Consider the following 16,229-nt stretch of genomic DNA (forward strand, 5'->3'; position numbering starts at 1 on the left):
CACTCTCTATAGTATTCTCACACATACTTGATTCTGTAGGCCACCTAACCGAATTCGTCACATACATTCGAGTGCTAAGGTTCCGGGCAGTCTCCTTAGCAATCTCATCTGCAAACGCATTACCACGACCAACATCATCCGTCACCTTACGATGCGCACTACATTTAACAATTGCAACTTGAGCAGGCAAAGTCAATGCATCCAAAAGATCGTTCACAAGCTGGCCATGCTGTATTTTCGTGCCATGTGACGTCAAGAAACCACGTTCTCGCCACAATCGTCCGAAACTATGCGCTACACCGAAAGCATACTGACTATCGGTGTACACATTCACACGTTTACCTTTTGCTAATACACATGCTCTAGTAAGAGCGATCAGCTCTGCAGCTTGGGCAGAATTCTGATTCAATCTCGCAGTCTCAACAACAGTATTCAATGTCACCACAGCATAAGCAGTAGTCACATCACCATTCGGCAATTTAAAACATGACCCATCCACATACAGGGTGCCATCCGGGTCTTCCAATGGGGTGTTTTTAAGGTCCACACGACCTTTTGTTTCCTCCTCTGTACGCAAGTAGCAGTCATGTTCTGCTACTACATCTGACTCTGCACTAATTGGTAACAAAGTTGCCGGATTTAGGACATTACAACGTTTTATCTGAATGTGGCTTGCCAAGAGCGTCAATTCGTACCCAGATAACCTCGCACTCGTCAAGTGCTGAGTTTTCGTACGGTTCAAAAGAGTATCGACTGCATGCGGAACCATCACCGTAAGCATATTATCCATGACCAATCCTGCTGATTGTCGGATGGAGACCGCAGCTGCCGCAGTTGCTCTCAAACAACTCGGCAATGCTCTAGCTACTGGGTCTAAGGTCGAGGAAAAATATGCACATGGACGTTGCTTACCACCAAAAGGTTGCGTTAAGACGCTTAAAGCACAACCTTCCCTCTCGTGAACATATAACGTGAACGGCTTGCTGTAATCAGGGGTACCTAACACAGGGGCCGAACACAATGAATCACGTAATTCAGAAAAACGTTTCTGACATTCTTCCGTCCATGGTAAAGGAGTCGAAACATCCTTGCACGTAAGAGCCACCAATGGTTTCGCTAGCAATGAAAAATTAGGAATCCACTGCCTGCAGTACGATGTGATACCTAGAAAGGCACGCACATCTCTTTGGGTTTGTGGCACAGCCATGCGCGCAATCGCTGCAATTCTCTCTGGGGTCAATCTCCTTCCCTCCTTTGACAATAAGTGACCTAGATAGGTTACTTCTTGACAACAATATTGGAGTTTAGAAGGTGACACCTTGTGATTTAACTCACAGAGATGTTGCAGCAACGACACTGTAGCAATTTTGCAAATGTCCTGAGTATCAGCAGCCACCAATAAGTCGTCGACGTATTGGATTAAAGCCGCACCAACCGGCAACCTAAACGCATCTAGTTGACCCTTCAAAGCTTGACTGTAAATCGATGGACTTTCACAGTAGCCCTGAGGAGCGCGTTTGAACCGGAAGCTACGTCCACCAAGAGAGAAACCGAAAAGGTCCCTGCTCTCTTCGGCAATCGGGATGCTGAAAAACGCATTTTTCAAATCAATCACCGAAAACCATGAAGCCGTAGCTGGAATCAGAGTCAGTAGCGCCGTAATGTCAGGCACAACAGGGAATTGAGGAACCACAATTTTATTCACCTCCCGTAAATCAATAACAAAACGATAAACAGGCGGTTTGGTAGGATCAGTACGTTTAAGAATGGGCAGTACAGGACTATTGCACACGTTTCCCCGAGTTTCTTCAATGACATCTTTCTCGATCAAATCATAGATGATCGCTAACAAAGCTCGTTCACCATCCAGGGAGATACGATATTGGGGAATACGTGGCAATCGCACATTCGATTTCAACTGAACAACATAAGGGGAGATATCAAGTAGGCCCACGTCGTTTGGACCCGTCGCCCACAAAGATGCAGGAAGAGAACTCAATTCCGGTGGAAGCTTATCGAGGGACAAGTACATGGGAGAGACTACCCTCTCTCCTAACGTAAGCTTTATACCCGCAGGAGAACAATACAAAGTCGCATACAAGCGTTTAAGCAAATCCAGACCCAAAAGATTTTCGCCACAACCAGTAGACAAAATCAATGGAGCTTCGAGCTCACGTGGCCCAATTTTAAGGGGCAAAGGGCGCGAAACTGGATTGCTAACGGGGGCGCCAGAGAATCCAACGGAAACATTTGTTAAGCCAGACAAAGGTGCGCCAGGGAGTTTCGAATGCATGATAGAACTTTTCGCTGCACCAGTGTCCAACAGAAAAGGCTCAACGACGCCCGATGTAGCAACTGCGACGTAAGGCCCTCTCTGATCAACCGGAACTGATACCACTCCCTCTCCTTGTCTTTGGCTGTCCTAGTAATTACTATCGTCAGTTCCCTGATCGACGTAATAATCGTCTACATTGTACTGCGCAGATCGTCCTTGCGATGATCCACGTTGGTCGAAACAATTATTAGAATTTGACGAGTTATCAGAACGGTCGTTCTGAGCACCACGACCTCTACCACGTGATGCGTGCTGTGCACCACCACGACCTCCTCTAGACGAATTACCACCACTACGGTCATGTAAAGCAGGACAATTGAATTTAATGTGTCCCTCCTGTCTACAATAAGCACATTGGTTGTACCCCAACGAAGATCTCTGAAAAGATGAGTCATTACGCGGCTGCGATCGATTTGATTGCGACTGCGATCTATTCTGCTGAGGCGCATTCTGATTAGAACGCGGCGGATATGCTTGTTGTAACAACACTTTAGTTTTCAGCTCTTTCGTCTTTTTATCGGCACGGTCATTTTCCTCTTTTTCTCTATTTTCGTAATATTGTGCCGTAGCCAGAATCTGAGCTGAGGTAGAAACGGCCCATGAACTTTCTGAATTTTTCAATTTATTGCACAAGTCGGGCAATAAGTTCGATACAAATTTATCCACAAACAACCTCTGTCCACCCTCAGTACCCATATCCTGCCCACTATGATCGACGAATGTTTCCTCGAACCTCGTAAAGAAGTCTGAAACACTCTCATCTTTCTTCTGCTTACAGGCTGACAACTTGTCCCAATTTACCCTCATAGCTGGCATAAGCGTTTTCATTAACGTAATGATTCGCTGGGGAAGAAGTTCAATCAACTGATCGGGTTTAGTAGCAGCCACTTGTCCAGCGTCTGCCGCTGTAATGGCAGCCCAATCACCACCTAATTCATTCGTGTGATCTTGGTGACGAATCTTGGCCCATACCGGTTGCGGTACGACATTGCCAAACAACATGTCGATATCGGCCAGATTCATTATCGTAGCGTCTACGAGCTGCGATAATTCTTTGTAATACCCCGCAGGATTTTTGCGAGGATCAGGCAAAGTTTGTTTCACCTGAAGCACTTCCGATCGTTTCCAAGGGAGGTGTATCCACACTCTCTGGAAATGTGCTGGTATTGGAGCATTAGCATTAGTATTATCAGCGGGTACCCAAACTGGCGGAACTTCTCGCATAGGATATTGGCCAGACCCATCTCGTTGTTCAATGTCCTCAACGAACAATGCATGTGGAATAGGAGCAGGACGAAGAGATAGCAACCGTTCAATAGCACGTCGGACATTAGTGTCGACTATCAGTCCAGTTGCGAACTGAAGCCGAAGATTAGACAGGGCGGTCAGCACCTCGTCAGGCGCAACAGCCGCTATCTGATCATGTAAGAACTTGCACATTTCATCAAACACATATCTCTGAGTAGGTATGTTGAATTGATCAAACGTTTCGAGGACAACACGAGGTGGATTTCTAACAGGGTTTATCATCCAACCCATCGCCATATTGTATAGCGCAACACGTTCTCTATTACCAGGAAGCTGGCTACGTCTCTGTGGACCATCAGAACCAGCAGACCCAAAAACAGGTCCGAGCGACTGAAAGAAGCTAGCCGCAATGGGAGAACTACGGTTACGAGTAGAGGGACAGGAGTAAGACACAGGACTAACAAGAGAAGGAGTAGAGACGTTAGCAGCAACAGGGGTTAACAACACAGGAGCAGTAGCGTGAGCAGTAGCGGGAACAGGAGTATGTGGAAGCGGAGGAGCAGTAGGAATAGAAAGAGGCAAAGGAGCAGGAACAGTCGGAAGAGCAAGTGCAGGTTGAGGAACTGGTGGAACAGGTACGGCAGGGACCACAGGAGCTGCGGTACCCTGTACGTACGGAGGTGGCGACTTCATAAGATAGGACATTAAAGAATCCTCAACTGCCTCTTCCTTCTTATCCGACTCCGTAGACAAAACAGGATAGCATTTGTCTATGGACATACGCTGTAATCTCTCAAACACTTCCTTATCCTTATCCTCCTTATCACGCTGAAACTGCTCAGCTTTCTTTACAATAGTAGCAACAGTATCTCGCTGACTACGTTTATTTTGTCTGATCTCTTTCTGTCGGGCTTCTTTGCGCCAGAACCGAAAGGCATCAAACATGGCCGGCCTTGATTTACGTTCGAACAACTTTATTTCCAAATTATCTAAGATCGACGCTTCGAAGCTACCGTGAGGTGGCCAACGAAGATCGCCGTCTTTCTTTGTATATTTAATCCAATAATCGTTAAAAGCAATCGGGCCTAGCCCATGTTTGCTATATAAGTCATATGTAGGAGTTCCAACCGGAGGTATCGGACACGAGTCCTCCAGCAGGGAATCCGCACCACAAGGTCTAAAGCAACTGAACAAAGTACTGCGACCAGGCATCTTGCACACTAGCCGAGTTTCACAAACTTCAAGGGTTACGGGATTTACCAAGTCCCAGCAAGAACAAAACCCTCGGTCTTTGGCGGCTGCAGTCGTCAAACAAATACAACAACAACAAAGTACGCTAGCAAAGTGTCACCGACAAAAACACTCACACAGCGTGTACAACAAAGACACCCGCTAAAGTGTCTACAACAAAAACACTCGCTAAAGTGTTTACAACAAAGACACTCGCTAAAGTGTCTACAACCAAGAACTCTGGGAGCGACCCACAAATACTTAACTCAAAGATCAATGGCGTCCTCAGGAAGGCCCGTCAATCGTCTCGCTATACCAAGGTCTACGCCAGGCGCCAAAACAGGTCTACAGTCAGGGTAGCAGTCCGTCGCAGCCGTTAGGAGGCGGGAATCTTCGCGGGAAAAGTCTTCGGGCCACTTATTTCGACAACAGGATCGATGAAGCGGGGTGCACCTTCCCTCGGAGATTTCACACGAAGTTCCTCACGATCGTCAGGCTTGGACCGGTACCACTGATGCAGCCCCACGTTGGGCGCCAACTGAAGGACTGGGTTCTTTGGACCCAGCGGTGCCAGGGCACAACACCTGAAACCTTCGTGGGTAACCTGCTCCGGCGTACAAATCACAGAGACACGGGACACTTCCTTCGGCGTCAAAGAGTCAAGGTTTATTTACTGCAGGGAACACAGAAGTCACAAGAAGTACATCGAGTGTAGTTCGGGGAGACTGCTTCAAATTGTATTTGTGGATCGCTCCTTTTATACAGTTTCTACCCATAGGATAACATGGTACACAATAGTTTACAACCTGGTTCCCACAAGTCGCTCTCAAAGGGGTCGCTTAGATCACTTTGAAACACACAAGATCCGGAACATAAGTGCGGAAACATTTGGCGGTTCCCAACTGTAAAAACCCATCTTCCCACCATTAGCAAATTCCAATCAGTAGTAAAGTAGATCGAAACAGGAACGAAGACAGGTGCAGAGGAAGACGGAAACAGTGGGGAGATCGGAAAGGGTGTAAAAGGGGAGTGTCGAGAAGCACGAGATACAGGCATCAAAGGGACGTGCCTAATGAGATGCACAACTGAGACAATAAGCCCGTGCGGCAAGATGAGCCTCGAGCGGCGCCATCTGCCTTACAGTAGCATCCCCCTCGTCATAAAGACACTTTCAAAGAACATGTGTCTTCCGCAAATATCTTGGGAGTCCCAGGGTCGCGAAGCGGACAGCGTCCGTTCGCTGGCTACTTGAGGGCAAGAGACAAAATGGATGCCGTATCTAAGATGGAACCCGTGGGTACAGATGACAAACCCACATAACAAACGAACGGTTTAAGTTAGCACAGCGAAACTGCGCACACTTACTAAACTCGTCATTTGCGGTTCATAGATACTAGACTCGACCATATTCGTGTGAGTCGAAAACACCACTTACAATTGTCACGGAACCTCAACATGGAGTCTTAAAATGCTGACATTGTGATAAAGGGTTTTCCCCAATCTTCAGATGTTTTGATGCTGTCTTTGAATGCACAAATAAGATGTGTTTACGCAGCTTATCAGACCTATCCTTTTATTCCATTACTCTGGACTCTCTGGGCCCTTACACTAAGCACTTCAGGCCACACTTGTTCTCTCATCATCCTTTGTCCTACCCTGAGAGCAGACACAAAGCATTGTACCTGTGAATGTTCTTGTGACATCTAAACCACTCGCCCTCTGCGTGCCTGTCCGTTCCCCATCTATCTCAAAACTCCCAAAATCTCCCTACCGTCTGCTGGGGCTACAACACTCCACACCCAAACGCCAACCCTGCTTTGCCCAACTTTCTTTGTGTCCTCCGCCGGCACCCATAATCTAAACTTCATCTGGTGAAGCTTCTCTAATTGGCCTTCAACGTCTTCTTGGAAAACCGATACATGCAGTTGCTACGTTGTCACAATTGTTTACTTCAATGATATTCAGTACAAAGATAGTTAATGGGCCGAAGTTCTACTTCTTCAAATACCTAATGGTGAAATGTATTTCAGGGACTTCCTTCTTTATTGCTTGTTTGGTAGGCTACCATCCACTGAACCCTCTCCTCTGCCTTCTATTATCCCTGATGACCTACATGATCTGGCTCAGTTCATTCATGCTACCTATAATATACCTGTGCCCTCTCAGGTGACCGTGGTCTTGGGCGATTATCTCCCTATGCAAATGCAGTAGTTTATATTGACAATCTTCTTGATTTGATTGCTTCACCTACCCTCTTGCTAGTCTTCAAACATATACTGATTAGATTCGCTCTCTCCTGTGTCAACCATACTCTTGTCAATGTCTTTATCCCAATTGATCTAAATATTATGAGAATCCATATTGGCAAGCCTACTTTCACAAACTCAAAAATTTCAGTTTTGATTTTCTAAACTTCACCAGTCCTTGATCTCAGTGGTCATCAAGCCTGCATTGAAATCCTAAAGACAATACAAAATGTTGATCCAACCACCCTACAGCAATACAAGGGTTATATCCACGAGGACTCTAGAACTGGTGCTCAAATTCTTTTGAAATTCCAAGCTGAAACTGTAGTAAAGTGGAGTATCGTGGTGTGGGGGATAGACCTCACCATATAATACTATCACAATACCCCCAAGATGGCCCCTGTATTCACACTAATAAATCCTTAGTTCAGTCCTAGTAGTGTGGCAAAGCGCAGTCAGGCTTTAATAGAGGAACATGTGTTAAGCATTTCAGAATACCAACAAGGACGATAAGTAATTGACATGACTCGTGAAATCCAACATCACTTTTTAAAAATAGAGTGCATTTATATCTTAATTTAGCCACCAAAACGAACGGAATAGCATAAATATAACGAGTTATAGATATTTGAAGCAATGTAAAATCAGTGCAGACTAATACAGTGAAATTTTATTATTGCGGTCAATGGGAAAAACCACTAGTGACAATCAGTCAGTTGCAGGTTAAGTTGTGTGGCACCCTTGCAGCTTAAAGATGATGTGGGTCCCATGGCCAAGTCATGACAATCAGTTTAATTTTTCCTGGCCCGTGGAGACTGCGTGCAGAGTTGTCCTGGCTGTCCCTGGTGCTGAGGTCTGCTTTTACGGCTGAAATGGTGGTGTAGGGGGGAAAAGGTCCATAAACACAACAATGGAGTGGTTACTGACGTCAAGTGATGAACGTGTAGAAGTGAGATAGCTTATCTGTCTCACTGGTGCAGGGACACCCCTAGTCTACGGGTTCACAAATGAGGATTGACACTGGAGTGGAACAAAACACCGGTTCATTACATCTCATGAGATGAGTCTCATCACTCGGACACTGCAAGTGGCGGAGGGAGGGGGCTAACAAGTACAAGTTCAAACATGGCATTTATACCTTTCGGTGCCTCGTGAAACACATTGAAACCACTTAGTCATTGTTACATAATGCTTACACAACCCCTTTGTACAATGCTTACATGCTGAACTGTTGAGTCCTGATGAACCCCGACCCATGTCATCTTTGTAGATCGGCATGGGAGGTCACACAGGTGTTGGTGGGCAAACAGATTAGACATCTGTGCACGTAGGCTCTTTGGTAGGGCAGGGCTGCTTACTCTGGCACGCAAGCATTATCAGTACAACCAGCTTTCAGTGAACACGTAACTTCTGACTTTATGAAAGTACCTGCAGAAACAGAAAAATGGGGGCTGGTAAACAAATTGGAAGGGGAGTAGTGACTAACTTAACAGAATACATTTTTTCCATTCAACAATCCCTCCTTTTAGACTCTACTAAAACACTTTATCTAATTAAATAATAAAAAATATAATTTCCAGATACATAAAACTTCTTGAGTACAGAAAGCATAAAAGAGAACAAATTAACATACTTAGTGATATAATCACCATGAACACCATATTCCTCCACCTCTAAATCTGATCCTTTTGCCTGTGGGTTACCATCATCTGGATAACATGCTATATTTAGCTCTTTATTAAAACCTCCTGTATCAAAGGTAAAAAGCTTACTAACATGTGCTGCCCATAAAACTCCAAACCAAGCCGTGCAAGAGCCATTGTGGAAGAATGGGAGTGGTATGAGAGGCGTTCCCCCTTTTTCCTGGTGTGCAGGCAACAATCCACAAACCCAGCAATCAAAAATATTAGCAATACTATGCGTATAATGCAACATTTGATTGTTCAGATATAGGTGTTGGGCATACTTGTGTATGCATAGGAAATTTCACATGTAGGAGCCAAGCTATTACACAAATACTCATAACACTAGATAAACTTGCTGCCAAATAAATTAATGTTCATTTATGTTTAGTCTCTCTCGACGTAGGGTGTTGAATATCCGGGCGTTCTTCCTCCATGTTTGGCATCCAAAAATCAACAATGTCTTTAACTGTATTGTTTCTTAAAAATGCTGCACAAAAATATTTTTTTCCAAAAATGTCTATAGTTTATGTCCAATGCATATATCAGTCAGTGGGGAATTTCAGAAAGAAAGCAAACATTTTGAAGCAATCAATCAAACAGCATTTTCACCTCAAAGTCCAAGCAAAAAAAAAAAAATTGTTGGAGACTTGCAGTTCAATAAAACCATAGTAATGAAAAAGAAAGTCATTATATCAAGTATTCAAGAAAGATTGTCCACAAGTTCATCCCCTACAGCCTGAAGGATCGTTAAATAGATTACTTTGTTTTTCAAGAAATATTTCTGGGCCAACTGGTAAAGTTCAGATTTTATTTCCAACCCTGGGCAGAGCAAAGTAATGTACACAAGGATAGTATCAGCAGTTTTCTGCACCACAAATCTTCTTCTTTGCATTCAAATATTCTTTTCTCTTCAGCTCTTGACAGTTCTCAGTTATTTCGGCATTTCTTGACTCTTTATCAGCTTGCCATCAGGGTGGCTTATACAGTTCAAACTTCGCATTACACAGTTCATTCAATGTGTCATTCTGTATTTTAATTTCCATGCAATCTGACCACTCCGGTGCTGAGAAACTCCGCACTGGGCTGCTTAATTCAGACACTCTGTTCATCACCACCCCCTTTTCTAAATCGTTTTTGGCCACTATAGGTGTGGCAGGGTATACTCAGACATGAGTCCCTTTCTCACTGCACAATCAGGATTCAAAGGGATGGTGCAGTGAGATAAATAACGGTGATGGATCAAGCCCTGATCTTTGGACTGGGTAAGAGTGGTCTGCTTAATTCAGACACTCAGTTCATCACCACCCCCTTTTCTAAATCGAGAAACTGACAGAGCACCGTCAATCTTTTGCACGTTTTCAATACAAGCTTTTCACTTTTATTTTCACTTTGATCGGTTTTAGCTATGGGTGCAAATGATTTTTCAAGGGACCACTGCAGGCATTTTGGATACCCTTACAGCCACCTTTTTTGTTCCTCCACTGGTAGGCCCACAGTACTAATGTTTCCTTCAGAGGCTGCACCAGACTCATTACTGCTTTCATCGGAGTCCGTTTAAAATTTTTGCTTTTCCAGTGCAGTTTGCTCTAGTGATGCTTCAAACTGTGTGAGTTCCCTTACAGCTTGACTGACACCTCTTCTGTTGGCTTTTGAGCACTGCTGCATCTTTTCTTGAAGAGGAGCTGTTTTATCAGGGGGACACAGGACCATAGTGTGTGAGAGGCATGCACCCAATTTAGAAGGCCACCCCGTTTCACAATAGTCTTTGCCAGGATCATTTAAAATAGCCCTTTCCATTTCACAGCATCTCTCAGATCAAAGTTTTGGCACCAACCATTATGCAGATCTTGTGTAGCCGCTGCAATCTGGTGAAAAACTGCATGCTCCACATCGGCCAGACCTTCACAGCAATAGCTAGTCTTTTCATCAGTGATTTTCACAAGTGCATTTGCATGTACATATTCAAGCCACTTCAGTGATGCTGAAACACAGTCTTTTGCAAAGTGTAACTCTGTGCTGTCTTTGTGTTGCTTTACTGTGCTTGAAACATCAGGCAGATAGCTGCAATCCAATCTTTGTCCAATCTGTGATTCTGCACACAGCATCTTTGAGACCTCATAATCTTATTTCAGAGAAACAGGGAATCTATACCTGGGCATCGGTTTTTGCAATTACACATTTTCTACTATACAGTTGTCATTTTTCTCATATTCTGTTCTGATACAACCTTGTTGTTCTGCTTATAAAATATTTTCTGGTACCTCTTTCAGTTCTTAACAAGTGTTAGCATTGAATTAACAGTATCCTTTTCAAATGTACCTGTAAAAATTCAATTGAATGTATATGCTAACTGGACACAATATTGTACAACTAAATTAGCATTGGTCTCTCCTATGACAATATTGACTCCCATTTGAGCAGTTATACTGCATGTTCTAGCAAGGGCAATCCATTTCTAATTTTTGGGCTGATATAACTACTGAAAGCCATGAAACTTTGACAACATATAGGGAGCACAGCGTGTGCTGCTCCTAATCTGGCATTGCTACCTTTAAAACCTGGGCAATCTGCAAAATGGACATTGTTGGGTTCAATCAGACGTTCATCCTTAGTCTAACCACAGTTTTACGCATAGATTCATGACACCTAGACATTCAGATTCAAATTGTTTGTAATGAAACTGATTTGTTGGCTGTAAGCTCCATACATTTGAATTCAGACATTTTAGTCTTAGTATTATCCCAAAACAACTTTACAAAAGAAGGCATATTTTTCTCACTCTTTTTTGACTGACATTTACCATAGCTACTAAATTAAGGCAGCTGGGCATTTCTGTGACGTTTGGATCAAGGGTCATTGGGAAATACGTCAGACCTTTGAACACATTCGTTTCTGAACAGGAACTGAGAGAGAGCAGCCCTCCTACTCACTGCAAATTGTTGTATTTACTTTAAAATAAACTTGCATCCTAGTGCCTGGGCACGACACTTTTTCTCTTTCAACTCTAGGAATGCTTTTGTGCAATTGTTGTCCAATGGAAGCGGATCAGACACATGTGCGTCAGCCTCAGTAAAGTCTTAGCCACTAGTGAAAGGTTTGGTAACCACTCACTATAGCAGCCAATGATTTCCTTAAAAAATCCTGACTTTCTGAATTTGAGATGGATTCATCTGGTGAATTATTTCCACTCTCTAGTGACACCTTTCTAGCTCCTTTTCTAATTATGTGTCCCAGACATCCATCTTCTTTTTGACAGTATTCCTAACTATTCTCATGCAAAAGCACTGTGACATGAACTTGACAAAAATTAATAACAGTAAGCCATTCTTCAGCACATGGAATGTGAAAAAAGATATTGGCTGGATTCAGTACCATAGGACAACCTAGAAAAGTTAAACTACTAATCTCATGCATTATTCTGTTCTTTTCATGTAGTTTCTGTGAACCTGTGATCAGAATGTACATAAACTTCCAATCAATTCTATCAAACATCCTTTACTGAGTTTATCTTGAATTATTAGTAACATTTCTGCCACTGATGGTGTTCTTGAACACATGTCATCTAGTTCTAATTTGAATAAGACATGTTCTGCGTGTTGTATTAATCTGACATCTTTCTCTGTGAACTTCCTTCTGTGTTTATTTCTTTCAAATCATAAATCTGCTATAGCTGTCTCTTGTTGGGCCATTTTAAAATGGACACCCTCATCAGGAATCTGATAATTAACATCCTCTACTATTTTCTGGTGCGCACTACACTTGACAATAACCCCTCGCTTTGGTAGTGTTAATGCAGTCAGCAAATTTTGAAGTAACTCTCCATTCTGTCTCCACAATTGTATGCAGTGTGGAAATAGCATAATCTGCAGTCGTGGTGCCATCGGGTAGCTTAAAACAAGATCCATCTACAATATAAAAAACAGCAAAGGCAGTGAGGGAAAACAATTACAGCCGCACTTGCTCTTCTATCACTGTATGTAAGTTCACCTAACAGTCTGGCTTGTGCCCTCCTTTGTAAGTCCGCTGCCCAAGGACCTAAATTTAAACTATACAAATATAATTGCTCAAAGAGGCACATATTAAATCACATTCAATATGCGCACAGATCACACATATTGATAAGGAAACTTGTCTTCATAGAATAATCTTCTTTAATCTTGATCCACACAGCCAACGCGTTTCATCCCAGCGGGCTTCATCAGGGCTAATGCGGAAAATTCTATTCCACGTCCTTGTTCTTTGACCGGGGTGGATTATCACATCACCGTTGGTATCGTGTGCGAAACAGAATACTGAATCTGGAACGAACTGAGGATCTAGTGCATTTGCACTAAACTTGTCAGGAGCCTGAAACGGCCAAATTCGAGCAAGGTTACAAATTTTGGATACCTCGCAGAAAATCCTAACTTGATAAGGATATCTGTGTGAGAAGTGAATATTGGAGGATCACTCGACGACTTATAAGGACGTGGAATATAATTTTCCGTGTTTGCCCTGTTGAAGCCTGCTGGGCTGAAACGCGTTGGCTGTGCGACTCGAGATTAAAGAAGATTTTTCTATGAAGACAATTTTCTTATCAATCTGTGCGCATATTGTATGCTATTTAATATGTGCCTCTTCAAGATCCTTCTACATACAATTCACCCTGAGCATCAGGCAGGGGCATGTCGGTCAGGTCCACTCAACCCTTTGTTTGTTCTTCAGTGGTAAAAATATAGTGATGTATATCACTAGCCTGTTCAGAGGGCACTGGCAACAAAGTAGTTGGATTCAAGGTCAGGCAGCGTTTAAGTGTAATGTGTGGTGCTATCAAAGTGAGTTTGTACCCGGTAAGACGAGCACTCATCAAATGTTGTGTCTTAGTTTGATTCAATAATACATCAACTGAATGGGGAACAAAAAACCTCAATTTCTGATCCAGTACAAGTCCTGCTGATTGTCTGATTGAAATGGCAGTTGTTGCCACCGCCTTTAGGCAACCAGGTAGTGCCCTGGCCACATATACTTTTTGCATTTAAAGTCTAACCCTTCTCTCATCACTTTCTACACTCTCTTCTTGTGCTTTTAATTATAATTCTTACATTTTCTGTACAATAGTCTGTTCTTCAAATGTCTTCCTATCCTTTTCTTCTTTAATCTGTTTCTTTAATTTGTTTTCCCCATAACCCTACGTCATCAAACCTACTCTCCCTACTTTTTCTCTTAAAGAGCTTCTCTGCTACATATTGCAGTTTATTTAAATCAAAGGTACAATTTAAGTGGCCACTGTAAACTGGCATCTGCCTTCATATATTTGACCCGCAATGTGCTAAACAGTATGGAAGAAATACCGTATTCAATGTACATTTTATTATTCAGAGTGCCTTCTAGAGGCACTGGCTGTCTTTCTTTCAAAATACTATTTGTGTTGCAACAACAACATAATGCACGAAGTGGGCTCAAAACAGGCATGTTGACCAAATACTTCTTAACAATAGCGTTAATAGACTAGATGAGAAAAATTCTCACATTACCTCTCAAAGTCATTTGCAAATGCCTTTTTACTAACAAAAGATCCAAAAAAGACAACCAATTAGATCCTACCTGATCGCAGTACTCCAACTCCCACCTGCCAATCCTCTGATCAAAAGATCACCTCCAAAATGCCAACCGAAGAGCCCCAGTTCAAACATACAGCAGCCACAAAGGTCAGGTCGATAAGCTGAAAACCACCTTGGCTGCGAAAGCAAGTCTCAGTCTACGGGCGCCCCCTAGTGTTCCAGTCGAAATGACCTCCTGGTCCGGCTGTGTCCTTCAATGGGGCCCCACGTTGCCCGCGTCAGTTGTAGAAGTGTATCTGTCTCAGTGGTGCAGGAACACCCCTAGTCTACGGGTTCACAAATGAGGATCCACACTGGAGTGGAACAAAACACAGGTGTATTACAACTCATGAGATGAGTCATCACTCAGACACTGCAAGTGCCAGAGGGAGGGGCTAACAAGTAGAAGTTCAAACATGGCATTTATACTTTTCGGTGCCTCGTGAAACACATTGAAACCACTTCAGCATTGTTACATAATGCTTACACAACCCCCTTGTATAATGTTTACATGCTGAACTGTTGAATCCTGATAAACTCCTACCCACGTCATCTTTGTAGATCGGCAAGGGAGGTTACAGGTGTTGTTGGGCAAACAGATTAGATATCTGTGCAGGTAGGCCCTTCGGCAGGGCAGGGCTGCTTTCTCTGACATGCAAGCATTATCAGTACAACCAAACACGTAACTTCTGACTTTATGAGAGTCCCCGCAGAAACACAAAATGGGGGCTGGTAGACAAAATGGAAGAGGAGCAGAGGCTAACTTAACAGAATACATTTTTTACCGTTCAACTAACTGAAGTCCTCTAGATATAGTTTGTAGTAAAGGGGTCAGTTGCCGGACTTGGGATCAACAAGTCTAGGGGCAGCAGTAGGTAGAACAGAAAGCAACTTCACCGTCCGGTGGTCGAGGGGAACGCAAAAGCTGCCTGTAACTTTGTGGTAGGCAGGACTACAGTTCCCACAATGCACTAGACCATCTGCTGGGCAATCCCTCGGTGGGCCCGATGGCCAGGGATTATTTGGATCCGTAGCCTTGTTTTACCTATAGCACATAGTGGCAAGATTTCACCTGTATTTGGAGGACAAGGATGCGTGCCGAATCCCTATAAAATGGTTTGTCAATGTCTGTTTTGTGTCACTCTAAGTGATTTCAGGATCCATACTCTGCCCCCAACTAAGAATGGCTTACATTTGCAGCTGTGCTTGGTACTCAACTGATCTATACTACTATACATTGACATTCTAGTATTGGGCTATCCTCAATCTCTGTAGTTGTTTGAATAATGTATGGACTGGAGTGTTCTGGAATTTTACAGAATACACATTTTCATTATATCAAATTACCAAATGGGTAGCAGTTTACCCTTGACCTAAACCCAGCATGTAGTGAAGCCAAGGAATTATTATTATACTGTTATGGTTTGTGCCTTTACCTATGCTTTCCACAGAACTCCGAGAGTGTATCCAAGCATATTATCTGAGCTCAAACTATGTTAACCCCTCAGGATTAACTCTTTCCGTGCTGATGACGGAACCGCTCCGACATCAGCCGTGGTGGTGCTGTGCTGATGACGGAGCGGTTCCATAATGGCCCGCCCGACGCTCCTGCGTGGCGCGGATTCCGCGCCTCCGCTGGGCGTTCTATTGAGCGGGCGGGGCCATGACGGAACCGCTCCGTCATCAGCACAGCTCAACTGCGGCTGGTGACGGAGCGCTTCAGTCACCAGCATGTGCGTGCCGCGCGGCCCCCCGCCCCCTTAGCGCTGCTGCGGAATAGCCGCCGCAGCGGAGGTGTTAAGGGACGTGTCTCTTTCATGACTGGCAAAAGTTGGTTTTTACAAAGAGCTTTATATTCTTGGGCTAAAAACCCATAACATTTACTGGCAGACTTTATCAAACAAAT

General features: G+C 43.7%; 1 protein-coding gene across 1 annotated transcript in view; it reads left to right on the forward strand.

Annotated features, from left to right (window-relative positions):
- The window catches only part of UBA2 (ubiquitin like modifier activating enzyme 2), a 190,649-nt gene that overhangs the window by 22,818 nt on the left and 151,602 nt on the right, over nucleotides 1-16,229 (forward strand). The window lies entirely within an intron of this gene.

The sequence above is a fragment of the Lissotriton vulgaris genome, unplaced genomic scaffold, assembly GCF_964263255.1.
Source record: "Lissotriton vulgaris unplaced genomic scaffold, aLisVul1.2 SCAFFOLD_1049, whole genome shotgun sequence".
Classification (NCBI taxonomy): domain Eukaryota; kingdom Metazoa; phylum Chordata; class Amphibia; order Caudata; family Salamandridae; genus Lissotriton; species Lissotriton vulgaris.